At 39.8% G+C, this 15,697-nt stretch overlaps 1 protein-coding gene across 2 annotated transcripts in view; it reads left to right on the plus strand.

Moving 5' to 3' along the window:
- TMEM108 (transmembrane protein 108) overlaps nucleotides 1–15,697 on the plus strand; it is a 229,958-nt gene that overhangs the window by 55,483 nt on the left and 158,778 nt on the right. The window contains exon 3 of one of the 2 annotated variants that reach the window (XM_042470995.1): nucleotides 14,219–14,336. The exons of the other annotated variant lie outside the window; for it this stretch is intronic. The gene's annotated coding sequence lies outside the window, so the exon portion shown is untranslated. The remainder of the gene's footprint in view (nucleotides 1–14,218; nucleotides 14,337–15,697) is intronic. 2 annotated transcript variants of the gene reach the window in all.

A 15,697-nucleotide genomic window follows, 5' to 3' on the forward strand; every position in this document is an offset into this window, starting at 1 on the left:
TGGATCTCACTTGTGGTTGCCTAAGAGGGACGCCGCCGCGGACAAAGTGAGAACAGCGTTTCTTGGAGGGAAAGACCACAACTTTATTAGCATAACAAAAGGCAGAGCAAAACACGAAATGTAGGGTTGGCTCCAATGCATGAGGTTTGGATCTGTCATCCATCAGCCCAGTGCTGAGTGGATGAACCAAAGTGCTTGGTCATGGCCAAGCTTCGGGAAGGCAAGGGATTATCAGTTAACGCTCACGCTCCAATGATCGCTCAAGCGATTGATCGCATCTCCACAAATGTGCATCATCGCATAACTATCCCTTGTAAACTGGGGACGCTGTGCTGGTGATGCCCCCACAATGGCAATACTGCATCGCTCGCAGCAGCCACGTGTCCGGATGGACTCCCGATCCAGTACTACGCAGCCCTGGAAACCACGCCCACCAGATCCGAGACCTATGCAACTGCCACACAAAGTTGTGACAATAACCCAAACCCACATAGGGAGGGTGGGGGGGTGAGCAGATGAACAATGGCGCTGGCTCTGGCGCCTCGTGGGCCTTTTGTAAGTCCCACCTCCTGCCCTTCCCCAGAGCCAATCACAGCTCGAGCGGCCCCGCACTGGGGCTTCTGGGGCCACTCAAGCCAGGAGGGGCTTGCTGCCCGCCGTGGGGCATCCCCTGGTGGCAACCAGGCCGTCCCACCGAGGCGGGCGGCCTCATTTTTCATAATCTTTTCCTTAACTACTTTGTTATATTTGTAGTTATACGTGACATCTCACTTAGTTCATGTTTTCCATTTGGCAGGGAGTACCCATGTGGTTCATTCAGCGGGAAATCACCAAATTGGCAAATCAAACTGGCTACATGAATAAATGAATTATTTAGTTCAATATTTGATCCCTGATTGGGTAGGATCAAAATGTGACAGGGAAACAGTTGGAACTGAAGTGTGCGTGTTGGTGATGGGGGATAGAAGCAGCAGCATTAAGTACATAAATAACAGATCAGGACTTCAGAATATTGTATTGGATATATGTGAGTAGGGATATGTAATCTGATAATGTTGGTTCTTCATCATTTCTTCTTTCCTAGTCATTACTTTATTCCAAATGACCTCTCCATGCTTCCAAAGAATACTCATGGAATGATAGATTTTGTTTTGAAGAAAACAGAAGATTCAGGCAGTGAGAGTGGTTTCATTTGGACAGAGAAGGGGTAAAGATTTAAACTTCCTCTTCGGTAGACATGATGGTCCTGATACCTTCCCTGTAGCTGCTATGTAAGCTCTAAAAACTAAGCATGTTAATTGCATTTGTGTAATCAGTATCATGCAATTTAATTTTTAAAAACGAAGCGCAGTAATTGCATTCATGCACTCAGTGTCACATAATTTCAGTTTTAAAGATTAAGCACATTAATTGCATTTGTGCAATCAGTATCACAGCTAGATTGGCCTAGAGTGGCTCTGAAATCAAAAGCATTACTAGTGGACTCCAAGACCTCAGGTGCAATATAGGCCACATGTGCAAGTAAAATGACATGTTTTGGAGTGAATATTCTTTCTTAGAGCAAGGTTAGAAAACTAACTTTTAACATCCATACATCCACCCTTTTATTTGTATCCTGCCATTTTCCAAATTGAGACTCAAGATGGTTTACAAAAGATTTAAAATTACAATAAAAACATGTGTCGTTAAAAGCATACAAAAATTGAGATTAAAACAGTATTTAGTTCATTCATTTTGTGCTTTTTTTAGTTTCTGCATGGGATTTGTCCCATGTTATAAACTCCTTAATCAAACTGTTAAAGAAAGGAGCCTTGAGTGTAAACATCAGAGAAAGCAAAGAAAAAAAAACATTTAGTTGATAATCTAACGAGAATAAATTGAACATCAAAGAAACAATATTTACAGAAATAAAATTATGAAAAATTGTCTTGCAGCCTCACAAAGGAAATAGCTTAGACATGCCTAAGTCTTGTAGATTGTTATGAGTTTCTCTATCTATGTAATGATTAATTTGGATCCAGTCAATTGCCAGCATTTGGCACTGACCAAGAGCATATTTTGTCAGCTTTAAAAAATTCAACAATGATACAATTTCTGGTGGGGAGGGACTGTGGCTAAAAATAATGTATTTTTATTATCATTTATTTATACAGTGCCATCACTGTACATTGTGCTTTACAAGAAAAAGAACAAGGAAAAAAACAGTTCCCTACCTTCAGGCCTGTAGTCTAAAGAATCAAAAAATTGTTCAGAATCTGTACAGGTGACATTACTTATGTCTTGAAGTTTCATCACATTTCTGACATGGTTGTTGTCTGATGCAATAACACTAATCACACCGTGATTTAACACATGCCATGATATAACGTAAAGAAAACCAGCTCTATTATTCATCCTCAAATGTGTATTCATCCATTCATTTCTTTGGGGTGCTTTTTAATGATGTTCTTTCTAGCTCACTTGAAGAACTCAGCTGGGTTGGGCCTCCAGTTAAAGTTCTTAAATTAAGCATGAATTGCCTTGGAGATTTCTTAGGCCAGTTGTTCATTCCCTCAAACCTATTGCCAGTTTTATTGCTCAGGGAGACAACCTCCTCATCAAGAACTTCATTTGGCCCTAGCTACAAAATCTGTAAACTGCTGCCTTGAGACATTCAAGTTCTGCTTTCTGCAGGCACCTGTGATTTTTTAATAATGCCATCAAATTCTCGTTGATGGAAGCAGAGCATGTGCTAAATTTAAAAAAAAAAAGCTGTAAAGAGAAGTGTAATTCTTACCCTCATTATGTCATTCAGTTTTCCTGCTTGCATTGAAGCTATCTGCTTCAGAAAGCGGGAAAAACCCATTGATGCTGCTGTTTGTCTGCTTATATGAGTCATCCAGATTTGGCATTGGTAGAGTATAAAACATGGGATTGGATGTTTTTAAAAGGAAATAAAGCCTTAAGATCTGGCTCTTCTGAAACATTTAAGTTTTCCTTTCTACAAAACCCAGCCTGAGTGCAGAGCTTAATCGAATTGACAAAATATTTAATGGGAGGATGCCATTTAATTGACCTTTTATTGAAATGTTCATCCTTGAGTGCAGGCAAGTATGGTACCTCATTACAGCTTTTTGCTCCTTTTAAACAACATGTTCTGGGTGAACTGTGTTTCATAATGAAATAGTTTTGTTCCCAGAGAGAATTACTCAAGATTGATGCTGGAAAATGCATCAGATTATAATTAGGGGGCCTGCTACCATTTGCTCATATTTAACTTGCTAATTCAAATAAGAGGCTTCAGTCACCCTGAAATTACTTTTGAGTTTTGCATCTATTCTAGTGATTCTGCTACTTTTAAACCCAACAGATGGGATCCAGACTTAGTCATACTTAGAGCAGACCAACAGAAATTACTAGTACTTGACTTAGAATTCAGAAACATTGGCCCAAAGCAGATGGGCCAAAAGGACTGTGCTGGGACCGCATGTGTCCAGTCCTGATCTGGGCTTCAACTGTGGTCCTGCCGGAAAGAGCAGATTCTATCTGTTGCTTCTTGGCCCTGTTCTTTCCAGATGGCATGCGATTGGTGCAGCTTCCAGCAGTGTTCAGAGCATGTGTCATCAAAACAACTTGGCCCCGATGCAGCCCGAGGCAGGCACTTTTGGCCCATCTGCTTCGAGCCATAATCATCTTAGTCTGGAATATCAGTATGCAAAGGAAACTTGTAGCACCTTTGAGACTAACTGATCTTAAGAGGTTTCAGCATCTGAGGAAGCAGACCAACTCCACAGAAGCTATACAACACCTTCTTAAGCTTTGAGAATATGATGTAGCTTGCCTAGGTCTCATAGATTATTACGAGTCTACTCCGTTGCTGTTAGGTGGCGTCAAGTTGGCTTCAATTTATGGTGAACCTAAATATGACTAATTTCAATTCATCCATTGCCAGCATTTGGCAGTGTTCAAGAGTACATTCTATTAGGTTTCGATACTTCAGCAACTATAAACCCCTGCTTATGAAAAAGGAGACTTTGATCACTGTTGTTCATGCACTGATAGGCTTGAAGATTGACTATTGTAGTGCATTCTACATGGGCCTGTCCTTGAATATTGTTTGGAAAATGCAGTTAGTTCAAAATGCAGCATTCAGTTTAATTTCCAGCGTGAGTCAGGGGGAATATATAATACCAAGACACTATGAGGTTCATTAGCTGTGGGTTTCTTCCTGAGGGTCCAATTCAAGATTCCGGTTCTTAACTTTAGAGATTTATGTAAACTGGGTTTGGAATACCAGAGGGAATATCTTCTGCATTATGTCCCTCCCCACTGATTGCAGCTAATTACTAAATAAATAAATAAATTATAGTAGTCATTGCTAAGCATTATTTTTAAGTAGGTTTTTGCACAGTGGTGCCAATCTATTTTCTGTTCTGGTGAATTAAATGCAAAAAACTAAGGAGGCTCAGACATTTCTGTAATTTAGCTTAGTGCAGTTAAAGCCTTGCTCTAGTGATGATTCGACTCCTCTGTTTTACCATCACACTGAGGTTTCTCAATATTTCATGGCAGGGGATGAGTGAGAATTTTGTTTAGTATGTTTTTTAAATACAGCTTGAAACTCCTTTATCTGAAATACTTGGGATCAGAAATGTTTTTTGGAATATTTGCATATACATAATAAGATATATTGGATATGAAACCCAAGTCTAAACATGAAATTCAGTTATGTTTTTATATGCCTTATACACAAGGCCTGAAGATAATTTTATACATAATATTTTTAATATTTTTGTGCATGAAACAAAGTTTTTATACACTGAACTATAAGAAACAAAGGTGTCACTATCTCAGCCATTCATATGGACAATTTTGGATTCTGGAGTATTTTAGATTTTGGAGTCCCATATAAGGGAAACTAAGTATGCAAATGCACAGGCCAATCCATTGTATTCTGCCTGCAGATCCAGCCTGTTCCTGCCCTCAGCATTTACCTGTCTTGGTGTTGTTATGAATGGTCATTCAGATGCATGCACACTGCCGTACTGTGGAGCCGCTGCCAACTCACTCATCACCACTACTCTCTTTGCAGACCCCTGCCATGGTCTGTAAACGGAGTGGCACCCACATGGCAGGCACTCATTTCTGACATCACAGACTGTGACTGGAGCATGCAAGGAGAACGGCAGTGGCAGCAGGTAAAAAGGCGTGCAACCATCTGAACTACTTGCTGTCATTGTGGGGTTTTTGGGAAACTCTGCCACAAACAGACAATTTTTTAAAACTGGACTAAGGGTAGGTTGGTCTGGAGTCATTCTGAATCCGGTGAAATAGCATCAGGTCTACCTGTTCCTAGCCCAGGGCCATTGGCCTGCATAATCTGAACAGGATGGTACCAGGGGCAAAACGGGCCTTTTGACCCATCTGTGCAGCTTTCCAGAATACACACATTTTTTTCTCTCAGTCCATAAAAAGGACTTGACATTTAAAAATGTGGATGAGGGAGAAAAGTAAAGCTAATAGACTCACCAATTCAGGTTAAAGACTTTGAATACCTAGATTTTCAAAGCTTGGTTTTGAACTCTTTGATTTTCACACAGGTTTGTGGTGTTAAATTAAGATTGCCAGCTCTTTTTCTGACAGAGTCCTTGTCTTTAATAGCTATATGAAGGGCAGATGCAACATGATCCTCTCCGTATTGGGCATTCCTCTACTACTGAATTTAATAACTGCAGATGGTTGAGAATTTTGGTAAAAAATATCAGAATTAATAAATAATTTGAGATTGTGTGGGAGAAAAGGAAGTTGTCAGATTTTATCCTCTCTGTTCATGGCCACAAAACATCCTAAGGATCTTGGTGGGTTAGTTGCTTTGTGTGTATGTGTGTTTTAAGGACTTTTAGGGGGTTGAAGGGGGGGAGGTGGGCCAGCAGTTATAATGGATGCTGTAAAAGAAATGGAAATTTCCTTCCTGCTTCTCTCCCCTCCCCTTGGTGTTCCTATAGTTGTGATGGAGAAAGGTCTAGCCTGCTGTTCAGTGCCTGAAAACTTGCTATTGAATTGATATTATGATTAACCAAACTTATTTTATTTACTCCCTTACACTTGTGAAATGCCTCCCTGTTACTTTTGCTTTATCTGGTGGCATATATATATCAGCGTGACAAGTGTGATTTCCAGTTTGCCAGAAGCATTTGTCTTAGGTGGAAGAAGAGGACGGGAGCAAGGAAAACATCAGGGTGTATAATCATTTCCATCTAAAGTGGGTGTGAGGTGTGATAGAGGCTAATGTATCAACTTATTTTGGTAGGGGGCTCCTTTGTCCATTTACAGCTCACTGCGGCCTGCAAGCTCTAATTTTACAGTGCTTCCTTTGCCCTTGACTCCTTTAAACAAGCATTATATTAGAAACAATGCCAGCACTGATACAGCAGTAAGCTGTACTTTACCCAAGAGGCCACCCTGGAGTCTTGTCAAAGTGGCTTTCATTTTGAGCTTTGGAAAGCTCATGCTTTAATGAAACTCCCACCCAGCTTGGTGACTGGAGGACTGGAGGAGTTGTAGCCAAAAACGTAATATTTCAAAGCTCTTTTTTCTTTTTCCACCTCATTGATAGACGGAGGGGGCAGGAAGGGCGTTATGTTTATCTGCCGCTCTTGTGATTGAGCCTAACCATCTGGCAAATGGTCTTCCTCTCTTCCTCTCTTTTCCTAGCATTATTGTCCTTTCTAATGAACCACTGTGGTGCCCAGAACTGGACATCTACCAAAATACACTAGTGGAGGGTTAGGGTATCCTGAGATGGCGACCTTATATAAGGAGCCTAGGCTAATAATAATGATAATGATAATAATAAATTATTTGTATCCTGCCCCTCTGAGAACAATTGGGGCGGCTATGGGGTATTAGGAGTGTGAATAAAACTCACTAACATTTGCATCAAAAATTGTGCAGAAATGTATCTCGTCTCATGGAACAGGAGTAAGGGAACAACCCCAGTGCTGAAGTGGTAGTTCACTGAAACAGAGCTATGAACATTTGGAGCATTCACATAGGAGACAGTTATTTTTTTTTTTTTTTATGTAGCATAGGTTGTCCTTTTAAAGACCTTTATTTTAGTCCTTTAGAGAAGTGATCAGTTATGAAATACAATGGAAAGGAACAGCAAAAAATTTAAAGTCAACCAGCTGTGAAATAGACTTAGCAGAATAAATCAGCATCTTTTGTAGCCTTTGGAATGGACAAAAGGAAAGGAAAGTAACATAGGCCATAATGAGGGATGGGCCTATCAGTTTTAGCCCATGCCAATTTTATGTATATTCATTCTTAAATCTATTCCATCCCCATTTTTACACCAGTCCTTGATTTTTTCTTTTTCAATAGACAGGAAAGAAATTCATGTACAGTACATTCATTTTATCTTAAAATATATGTTTTGATAAGCTCCTATTCCATCTCCTATTCTTTTTTAGGCTCCTCATTTTAAAACAGGTAAGGCAAGCTGGTAGTAGCATAGCACTTTTCATGTTGTGAATAATGGTAACTATTGAACTTGTCCAGCAAATATACTGGGATCATTTAATTTTAGTTCATTTTTGAAGATTTTAACAAAATTTGCAGATCAGAAATCAGAGAACTTCAAGTTTAAAAAATTGACCCAATGTAACATTAAAATTACGCTTGCACATTAGGATGTCTGTTGGACATTTGGAAGGCACTACTTCGATACTTTAGCTGTGGATTCCTCCTTTGACAGGGAAGTAAACTAGATAACCCATGAAATACCTTCCAACTCTATTTCTGTGATTTGGTGATAAAAATTTGAATGCAGAAGAATGTGAAACTGGCATATTTCTCCCTTTCTAATCAAAATAAAAATACATTTTAAATTGTCAAATAGATATTCTGATAGAATTAATGAATACAGATTAATGCTGAAACAAAACGGAACAGATTTATAGATAAAAGCATAGAGAACTGGCATTGACTGAAGATAGCCTGATTCACTCTTCTCTATCTGATATGAACCAAATGGCCAACCATAATGTTAAAAGTAATTGACCTAAAGCACTATTAGTGCCTCCAGTAGTTTTTATGTCCTTCATGTGTTCTAAAATGAAACAATTCCTTCCACGCAGAAACAGGTTTATCACTCTCCATATGTTTGCGGTAGCTATAATACTAGGTAAAAGGTACTATAAACTCTCATTTTGACAAGCCTGTATGTAAACTATTTCAAATCTTTCCCCCCCTCCCAGATCCATTTAGACATCCTGCTTTGCTCCTGAGAGCCAAAGTTTCAATTGTTAATGCACCTTATTCACTCACATGTAATAATTATAGTGTCTGCTTCTTGGAGGCATCAGAGGCTGCAACCTACCATGGTGGAATGCAGTGACAGTGACAAAGAACAATGCAGTGTACAGAATCCTAAGCAGGGATTTGCTTGCTTGTAGTGTGTAATGAAACATCTGTGCCTTTTATCACGCTGGAGTAAGTTCTCACACTAAAAGCTCTTTATGCATTGCAGTCTGGGCAAGTACAGAATGGTTGTACTCTAAGGTAGACCCAAACAATGGATAATTTAATTGTCATGTTGTCATGTTGTGACTATTGTAATCTCACCAGCAATTTTCCATCACAAAGACTAGTACACAACTTGCGAATTTAATTATACTGTACCTTTCTCAGTTGGTAAGAAATGATTCCTGTATATACTCATGTATAAGTCTAGAAATTTTGGTGAGAAATTGACCCAAAAAACCTGAGTTGACTTATCCATGGCTCAGTGTAAGTACTGTATCTTAACTCTTATTTAAAAGAAGGAACCATCCCCTGGTGAAAAGCAAGAGTATAATCTGTTTTAGAAGCATGGGCCCTCTCTACTCTCTCATCCATCCAACCTTAAGACTAAGCACAAAGTCTGCTGGAATTTTGTAAGTTTTTGACATTGTTTTGCTTTACTTCATCCTTTAGATCCTTTGCTATATGCCTCCAAAATTCAACTTATCCACAGGTCATAGCAAAATCCATAATTTTGGCCCTAAATTTTGCCCTCGGCTTATACACGAGGTCGATTTATACTCGAGTATATACAGTAATCCTTCTGGTACAAAAATGAGGCAACCTTTTCAGATGATCTTGTCTTTTCTGCACCAACTCTAATATGAACTCATGTTTAACATTCTATGTGGACCAGGAAGATTTATTATTTGGGTACTTTGTTTTTCCAATTTATGGCATAATCTCACAAATAGGAGCGGAACAGTTCCAGAGTCCCATTTCTGAAGGAGGTTCCATACAGAACCAAATGCCATCCAAACCATTTATCTGTGTATCAGTTCATGTATTTTTAACATTTATACACTGTTGTTCCTCCAGTGCCCAAGAAAGACTTCCCAATTTTTATCCTCGCAACAAACTGTGTGGTGTGTTATGCTGAGATGTTAGGCTGGTGCATGTTTAGCCACTGTACATCAGATCCAAGCAAGGATTTGTACCCTAGGTCTCACTATTGCTACCATGCTGACTCTTCCAACCAACCACTGAACATGTTTTGCCAAATAAATGTCTTACTGTGAAAAGTGCATGTGCAATATTTTCTTCCTTTTCTGTACTACTATGGTACTGTGTAATGTATTCCCCCTTTTCAAACCTTAGCAGCTTGAAATGTACAACATTCACAAGGGCTTCAGTGTAACACACTCCTCCTTCCATTCTCAAGGATCTCATCACTGCTCCTGTTTCTCTACTTAGCCTGGCCTATGACCTCTTCATTCGTTGCCCTTTTCAACCTTAGCCTGAAAAAGAGAAGAGGGAGAATGATGAACAAGAATAAGTGCATTCATAATGGGTGACTGGAGCTTTTTATTATCCCCAGTGCTTACTCTAATTAACTAAGTGATTCTCTGAGTAGTTTGTTTCTTAACAGCAGCCTAATAGGGAACATCTTCAATTCCCAGTGTACTCACTTGGAGAGTGGGAGCTATGCTACTTTGCCAGAGAGAATCTTAAGGGAACATATAATCATACTTGAGCGACCAATATTTTCATAATGATTTTTTTTATATCCTAGTAAAACTACTGAAGAAAATAAACTCTAAGACGATGGTGTGGAGATGCCTGAGAGACTCATCATGCTTTCTTAAAACACTGTTCCTATTCCTGCCTCACAGATTAGACTACATTCCCTTTTGTAATATATTGAGCATCTGGAGGTTGGTGCCCTCCATTTTGTTCTGTGTACAGTATTTCTAAAGTCCTTAAGTAAGTTGGAAAGAAGTTTATAGACTGATACACCTTATATGCCACTTTGTACTCCTGTTCTCCACAATGCAAAATATTCACCACCAGTGCTTGGATAACTCCAGCATGGTGTAGTGGCCTGAGCGTTGTACTTTGAATCTGGAGAGCAGGGTTTGAATCCCTGTTTGGCCATAAAGATCCACTGGCTTACCTTGGGCAAGTCACAGGATGCACCCACATTGCAGAAATATTCTGGTTTGACACTACTCTGGTGCCGCAACAGACTACACTTACCAAAACACCATAGCATTGAGCTATGCCAGTTAAAGTGATGTCATACCAGATTATTTCTGCAGTGCGGATGCAGGGACAGTCTCTCAGCCTCAGAGGATGGCAACAACAAAACCCCTTTGGGAAAAAAATGCCAAGAAAGCTCTGTGATATGTTCACCTTAGGGTTGCCATAACTCACAAATAACTTGGTAAACAACGCCCCACAGATGCCAGATGCTTAAATGTCTTTATCAGTGAAATAAACTTTGGGATGCTACAAGTCAACTAAGAATTAAGGGAAGAATACATAGAGATCGGTGAAATTTTACAGGACTTGTTTTTGTTTACCAGCACACAATTGAGCACCTATCTGCTTCTGTCCCCATACCTTCTCTAGAAACACCAGAGATCTTTCCCCTGCTTTCCTTCAATAGCTTCAAGGCTGTGGTGCACATCATACTCCATGCAATGCAGTTTTACTCAAGTTCTATAGGTGACATTATGTAATAATTGAGGCAATTAGCTGAGCTAGAACTACTGTTCTAGGATGTTCTGTGCAATAAATATGGTTGTTCTGTTAGGGCCAGAACAGACAGGCCAAAATAAAGCTGCTTTGGGTCACTTTGGAGGTATGCCATTTAAATGACACACACACACATTTTAAGAGGCCAGAAGCTGTGCCAAAACTGTGCTCCAGTCTTTAGGACTGGAGCATGGCTTTCGTGTGGCTTCTGGCCTCTTGGGATGCATGCAGCATTTAAACAGCATACCTCCAAAGTGACCCAAAGCAGCTTTATTTTGGCCTGTCTGTTTGGGCCCTTAGGCATCCATTTTGGTCTTGCTTCTTTACCAACACAACCAGACACTCCTCCACCATGGAAAAAAGGGAAAGGACTACAAGCAATGATCTCCTGCCACCCAAGCAGAAGAGAAGTGTGGGCTCTTTGCACTATCACTAATTCCCTTCCATTCTTTCATAGATATGCACCAGTCTTTCTCACAGTAAATCATACAACTGAGCACTATATTTCTAGCCAACTTACTGTAATTGCAGTTGGTGAAAGTCTTTGTCTCAGTGCCAGTCAATTCATAGCTTCCATTTCCTTCTGAGGAGGTATACATGTCCTTCCCAAGCTCAGATGAACTCAGGTGTGCTCTTAGTGTCAATTTGTTTTGTTGGCTGTGTTTCTAGTAATTTTTAGATATTTTAGATACTTACTGTTGTCATATACCTTGAGGTCAGCTCTTACCTATGGCAAATCGCACGGTTTTCATGACATGATTTTTACTGAGGGGGTTTCCTTCTTCTGAAGCTGAAAGTCATCCAGCTACTCAAAATCTCCCAATTGGGTTTCTATGGTGGAGTGAAGATTTGAACCCTGGTCTCTCAAAGTCTTAATCCAACACTCTAACCACAACATCATGCTGTTGTTGATACTGCACCATGGTGAAACAAAGCTTTTCTGTAATCGTTTAAAACATGTAGAAATCCATTGATTGGTCTTAATTTTCAGCCACCTTTGCCTTAAGGGGTCAGGGTGAGTAGCAGCCATAAAACAGAACAGACTTTTCCTTGTCCCAAAAGGGTTTTCAAATGTGTGCTCAGAACCTGACACTTCAGTTGAATGTAATTATAAAAATGCTTTGGGTTTGTTCATTTTGGTGTTCATATTAGAGACAACTCCTATTGACTCCTCCCTTTGACCTATAGTCCAGGTTCCAGTAATTTTTTTAATCTTGCTTTGATTTGAGTGCTTCCCCAGACACTGTTTGTGCTCCCAAGATACACTGAAGGAAGACATATTGTCTGTTCCATCTGAGATTAGCTCTGAGACTGCTAAGCTGCTAACAAAATTCTTGGCGTAAACTAAAGCAGATTCATTGCTGCTGTATTTTTCACTTGGCTGCCCCAGGTGGCTCCAAGGGACCATTCCATCAACTAAGAATACCAAGAGGATAGACACAAACATTCTCCTTGGTTTTTCTCCAGCTGTCTTCTTTTCTGGTATGTGTGCTCATTGCAAGAGAAATTTACAGCGCTTTATAAATAATGGTTAATAATAATAATAATAATAATAATAATAATAATAATAATAATAGAACATGAAAAAATCAGAAGAAATATCCCAAATATCTGTATCTCAGCTTTCTGTCACATAATTATTTGCTTTGAATGGGAATTAACGTAAAAACATTAAAATATTGTCAGTTCAATAGTTCCACAGTGTTTAAAGTTACTTGTAAAAAGTAGTTAGTTACAGTTCTTTCCTCACCCAGTAGATTCAAATAAGAAGTTTCAGTCCCCCATTGTAATTTTAAAGATATCAAAATAATAATCAATACATTTATAATTTTAAATGCAACCCATTATTATTATTGTTATTATGAGTAGTAATAGTATCATCATCATCATCATCATTATCATTATTTAAAATCTGGACATTACATGTCACTTGTTTCAACCACTACACCATCTCTTGTTGTCATTGTGTCAATACCCACAACCATAAGACCCAAAATGGGGCACTGTATTAATTGCTGAATGCCTGGCAATTCTTTAGAACAGTGATCCCAAAAACTCAGGCCACCCAGGTGTTTTGGACTTCAGCTCCCAGAATCCTAGACTATTGGTCAAGATGGCTGTGCCTTCTGGGAGCTGGAGCCCAAAATAGAAGGTGGACCAGAGTTTACAAATCACTGCTTTAGAGGGTTGCCTTGTTTTGCAATAACGACTCTTAACATTAATACACGTTGGGTGTAACCCTAATAATATGTGCAAAGATGCAAGTCCCATGGAATTCATTAAGATTTTCTTCCTATTTGGCTTGTATAGGATTATAAGAGTCACCACATTCCCTTTTCAGCTGCCTGTTTTATATGTCCTTGTTCAATAAACTGGTATGGTAGTGGTTAGAGTGTTAGAATCCATTTGAAGTTTTCACTTGGTTATGACATTCACTGGGTCAGTCATCTTGGCCAGTCACTTTGCCTCAAGCATAGTTGGGCACAGGGCTGGTTTCTGCCATTAGGCTTAGTGAAGTGGTCACCTGAGATATTGGGATGACAAGAGTGGTCAAGTTTGCTGCTTCCTGATCCCTGGCAGATGCCCTGCAAAGCGGATGATGCTTGCTCTTTTTTCCCCTTGGTGCCAGTATCTCTGCTTCCCAACATCTGGAAAACACAGGGAAGACATGGCAGGATTACTTGACCACCCTTGAATCCTTCAGCACTAAAGAAGGAGGAGGACACAGCAGCAGTCCCTGTGCCATCATGACCAGAAGGCAACAGGGCCTGTATGCCCCTCTCAAAGGAGGTGGAAGACATGGCTGCAGCACCTACATGCACAGAGAATGCCGGAAACATTAAATAGTCCACTCTGGCTTCTGGCATATTGGAGTTTTATAGGTCTAACAAGCACGTCCTTTACTACTTTCTTGGGGCAAATCTCACTTCTTATTCTTCTTATTCTGTAGGTAAAGGAAAAGGTACCAGTCATTTATCCTGTTCCTCTGGCATGGCAGAAGGCAGACAATACCAACTCATTCTCTTTTTTGGATGTCAGAGAGTGTGGGCATAGACATCTGCATCATCCTTCCTACTTTGTATTGAATGGGAAGGCACTGTAACTGGCTTCTTTAAGAGAAACTCCACCCATGTCTTATTTTTCACAGGTGTGAGTGATACTGCCCACAATTTTCTCCTCTTCTTTTTTTCTTTTTCAGGGTGGTAGCAGTGCCAATGTATCTTCCTTCACCTATTCTAGGAGGGAATACTACACAATGTGGAGTGGTGTTACTTCACTATCTACCTCAGGCAGCAGGAGAGCTTGGGCTGCACCAGGTGGGCATGGTTAATACTTGGATAGAGACCCCTAGTGACCACTGAGGATCTCTAAGTAGGGTGAAGGAACAATTTTCACAGAGGAGTTACTGGGATAGGTGGACTGATGGTCAGACTCAGGGCCCAAACAGACAGGCCAAAATAAAGCTGCTTCGGGTCACTTTGGAGGTATGCTGTTTATGATGCATGTGTCCTAAGAAGCCAGAAGCCACACCAAAACCATGTTCCAGTCCTAAGGACTGGAGCATGGCTTTGGCGCAGTTTCTGGCCTCTTAAGATGTGTGTGTCATTTAAACAGCATACCTCCAAAGTGACCCGAAACAGCTTTATTTTGGCCTGTCTGTTCGGGCCCCCAGTATAAGGCAACTTCCTATATTCTCTTGTGTTTTATGTTGTTCATCCTCCTCTACTTCACAGAGTTATCAGGAGGATAAAGTAGACAGCAAATGAGAGACATGTTTACCATTTTAATCTCACAAAGGAATAGTGGGATATGTATTAGCAAGGACATGAATAAATAAATAAATACAAAATAAAAGCAATTCTTTGTAACTATCCTCCAAACCCTGAATTAAAACCCTTTTTGTCTCTTTTTTTCTGGTGAGCATATTTATTCTACTGCCTCTTCTATTTACTTTAGCTATACCCTAATTTTTAGTAAAAGAGTCTGTCAAAAGAATGTTTGTATTTCTTTCTTCAAAGATCCACCTGTCATTTCTAGCCACTGACTTGGAAAAGAAATCCTTTTAGCCTGTTCTGCAGTATTTTCCCCAATTCCAGCTTGGCCAACCTGCCAATCAAATCAGTTCATCTCTGACCTGATGACATTATATGTTTGTGGATATACACATATATACCTCTGGTGTGTGTGTGTAGTATGTATGTGTATACAAACACACATGCACACAGAGAATTCATCTGTAAGTGTGTTCATGTATACATACACATACACATGTGCATACAATTGTAATAGTAATACAAAAGGCTTATTTTCACTACCTGTGATCCAGTATAGAAAACATTTTGTCTTAGTTTGGCTCCAGCTTAATCCTCTGCTAGAGCAGGCATTCTGTAATGAGTAGCTAAAATATATTCCAAGTTTCACAAACCCATCCATTAGTAGCAAGCAAGCTCTTTAAAGTAACCTCCATCTCCACCTTATTGCTGAAATGTAAATCAGACAATTGGCCTGTTACAGACTGCCAAAATAAAGCTGCTTCGGATCTCTTTGGAGGTATGCTGTTTAAATGATGCATGCATCCTAAGAATCCAGAAGCTGCACCAAAGCTGCACTCTAGTCCTTAGGACTGGAGCGTGGCTTTGGTGCGACCTCCAGACTCTTAGGACCCATGCATCATTTA

This window comes from Sceloporus undulatus, chromosome 6, assembly GCF_019175285.1.
Source record: "Sceloporus undulatus isolate JIND9_A2432 ecotype Alabama chromosome 6, SceUnd_v1.1, whole genome shotgun sequence".
Lineage (NCBI taxonomy): Eukaryota > Metazoa > Chordata > Lepidosauria > Squamata > Phrynosomatidae > Sceloporus > Sceloporus undulatus.